This window comes from Condylura cristata, unplaced genomic scaffold (assembly GCF_000260355.1).
Source record: "Condylura cristata isolate star-nosed mole 26May11 unplaced genomic scaffold, ConCri1.0 scaffold00028, whole genome shotgun sequence".
Lineage (NCBI taxonomy): Eukaryota > Metazoa > Chordata > Mammalia > Eulipotyphla > Talpidae > Condylura > Condylura cristata.
The window spans coordinates 16,628,679-16,631,893 of record NW_004567129.1 but is presented as its reverse complement, the minus strand read 5'-3'; the positions used below and the strand labels follow the sequence as shown (position 1 = coordinate 16,631,893).

Here is a 3,215-nt window from a genome sequence, read left to right as displayed (position 1 = left end):
TGATGCCATTTATATGCACAGTCTGGAGTAATCTAATCTATAGGTGGTTCTCAGGGGGAGACAGGGGTGGAGGATGAGTGTGGAGGGTTGCGTAAGGAAAACATTGTACAAAAATGACCAATAATGTAAAAAAAGAAAAATGTTCTGGAATTAGGTGATTGCCCAACCTAAAACCTTTTGAATCGACCACTTTAAAATGGTGACTTTCATAGAATTGAATTAGGCCCTCCAAAGTGGAGTATATCATGTGATGATTGTACATGAGTACTGTAATTAAAAAACCAAAGTTGAAAAACCCAGTTACAGCAATTCCACATCTTGGTATACACATAGAGACACATCAAACCTTTGCAGTAGGAGTATGTGTAAGGATGCTTACATTAGTAGATGAAAATGGCCACAAATTCAGTTCGGTCCCACCCATCGAGAGGTAGAGTCTGTTTTTCGACCCTGTGCTATTCAAGTGACTCACTTTGAACAGTAGAATTCAGTAGAAGTAACAGTCTAAACTCAGACCTCAAAAAACCTTGCAATTTCTACTCCTCTCTCTCAGAACATTTCCACCATCATGTGAAGAATCCAACTGGAGAGAGGCCCAGACATCCCAGCTGACACTCCAGGTACAGGAATGAGGCCACGGTGGCCCCAGCCAAGGTACCAGCTGGCCACAGCCATTGAGTGAATCCAGGTAAGGTCAGAAGAACAATCATGTCAAGACACAGAATCATGAAAAATAACCTGCTGTGTGTCAAGCCACAAAGCTTCAGGGATGGCTTGTTACTCCGCAGTAACTAACTGATAATTGTTGGAAGACTTGTTTGTATGTTCAAAAACTGGGAAGCATCCCAAATGCAGGCTGGGGTAGGGGGTTGAAAATGAACCCAAACTCTGGGCCCAAACTGGTTCCTAAATCCCACCCTGCCACTTACCAGCTATGTTATGATAACAAATTTGACCTACCCCTATAGCCTCCTGGGTTCTGGTAAGAATTCATAGGGTTAATATGTAATAATGATTCCAAGACACAGAGGACTTGAGTAGTTTCTGACAGACAGGAATGCTGTTAAGTGTTGGCTATCAGTATTACATATAGGTGCAGGAGGTGATAAAGGAAGACATTTTATATAAATGATGTTGGATAAGTCTCAAAAATTGCCATCTTGCAAGTAGCAAGATGATAAGACCTAAGTAAAAGTACCTTTAAAGTGCAAGGAGGAAGACACAAACCACCTCAGAGACTGCCTCTTTGAAGGCAAAGGTGGGAATGGGTTTCTGTAGAAATCAAAAGTTTTGCTTAAATTGCAGTGTTCTCTCTCTCTCTCTCTCTTTTACTGTACGAAAAGGACACTGACTGCATCATTTGAAAAAAAGTTTTGTGAGGATGGCCTCCCTGCTGGCTGAGGGGTTAAGTCTCAGCACTATGAGCTGTCCTCAGTCACTGCAGCACAAGTTCAATCCCCAGCCAGGGAGGTGACCCACATGGTGTGGCAGGCCTCTCCTGTCTTGCCCGCTGCTCCCCTCAGCAGTGTGCTTCAGTAGATCTGCCTGTTCTGCTCCCCACGCTGTCTCTGGTGAATCCTCTCACCACCACCCTCCACTCTCCACCCAGCTCTTGTATGCATAAATAAACAAGTCTTTAAATAATAATAATAAAGTTTTATGAGTAAAAAGACTGGGAGCAGAACACTAAGTTTCTATCATTGGTTAAAATGGTTTGGTGAGAATATGACTATTTCTTCCTCTGTGTTCTTTACGTAGCCCCTACCCCACCCAAATTCCTGTATTAATCTCACTACAATGCTTCATAATCCTTCCTTCAGTTCCGGGATCTGGATTTTTGGCCAGCCCTGACACCTGTCTCTAGGCAGCAGGCTAGGTGGGGTGGGCCTCCCTGCACCTGGCACCACCATCCTGGGGCCTCCTGGCTGACACACCCATGCCCGCAGGCTGCTGTGTTCTCTCCAGGGCTTTAGATCTTGGTCTTTGATCTGTGAGTGCTTAAAGAACATGAGTGCAAGAGTTCACTCATGTGAGTATAGGGGGTTCCCCATCCCCCCACTCTTCAGGCAAGGGGCCCTGACGCTCTTCTGCTTGCAGCTGAGGGTTAACAGTGGGGAGGGGTGTTTGTATGAGTCTGGGTACAGAAGCACATGCCAGAGGCCATTTCCTCCCGTGGCAGATGCTGAATGGAGGACTTTATCAGACTCTTTAAATTTTTAAAGACTTCTGTTGGTGGTGTTTTTGTCTTGCTGACACTATTTATTGAGAGGGCAGACTAACTGGCTTTGGTGTCCTTAACCATTGTGTACGAGTGTGAAAGCAGAGGTAGCTACAAGCTCCTACAGATTAGTTGGGGGTAGACTGGGAATTGGGAGACAAAATTGCTACTAGATTCTCTTATTTGAACACTTCTGTCTTCTTAGTCTGGGTTTTTACATCCGGATGGTGTTTTTTCTGGTTTCTATCAATAGGTCTTTGATTAGCTACTCTGGGAAATTAGAGTTCAGGGGAAAATGATGTTTAATAACAAGTAACACACATTCTGGAAGTGTGTGTGCCTGTGTGTGTGTGTGTGTGTGCCTGTTTGTGTCTCAAAAAGAAAGAGTGAGCCCCTGGGCTCTCCCTGGTGGTGCAGTGGGCAAGGTCGCAGCTCTGCAAGCTGGCTGTAGACACTTCAGTGCAAGTTGGATCCCCACCAGGAGCTGACGCACATGGCGCGGCAGACCTCTCCTGACCCACCCACTGCTCCCCTCAGCAGTGTACTTCATCAGTCTGCCTGTTTTGCTCCCCACTCTGTCTCTAGCGAATCCTGTCACTGCCCCTGCACCTCTGGCATTTGTACCCCATTTCTGTATGCATAAATAAATCTTAAAAAAAAATAAAAGAAAGAGCAAGCCCCTGCTATGCACTAGCACTGTCCTAGGCATAGCTAAGTATGAATCCTGTGAAGGCAGAGCCTTGATCTGTTCTGTTGAAAACCTGGCCCTGGTCTTCTTTCTGGAAAGTTCTCTATCTTGATTAGGTGGTGGTTTCTCTGGTATAGACACAATAAAAACTCACCAAGCTCTACATTTAAGATTTGTGTACTCAACTTGGTACCAGCTGTATCTCAATAAAAAGAAAGAAAAATTAAGAAGTATTTCTCAACGTGTAGGCCTGGTTTTCACACATAAAACATGGGTTTCCATTTGCACAGAAGAAGAAACTTTCTCTTT

General features: G+C 44.7%; 1 protein-coding gene across 2 annotated transcripts in view; it reads left to right on the top strand.

The window, feature by feature from the left end:
• Positions 1–561: 561 nt before the first annotated feature.
• The window catches only part of CDH3 (cadherin 3, type 1, P-cadherin (placental)), a 57,546-nt gene continuing 54,892 nt past the window's right edge, over positions 562–3,215 (top strand). For both annotated transcript variants that reach the window (XM_012730631.1, XM_012730630.1), the window contains exon 1: positions 562–688. The gene's annotated coding sequence lies outside the window, so the exon portion shown is untranslated. The remainder of the gene's footprint in view (positions 689–3,215) is intronic.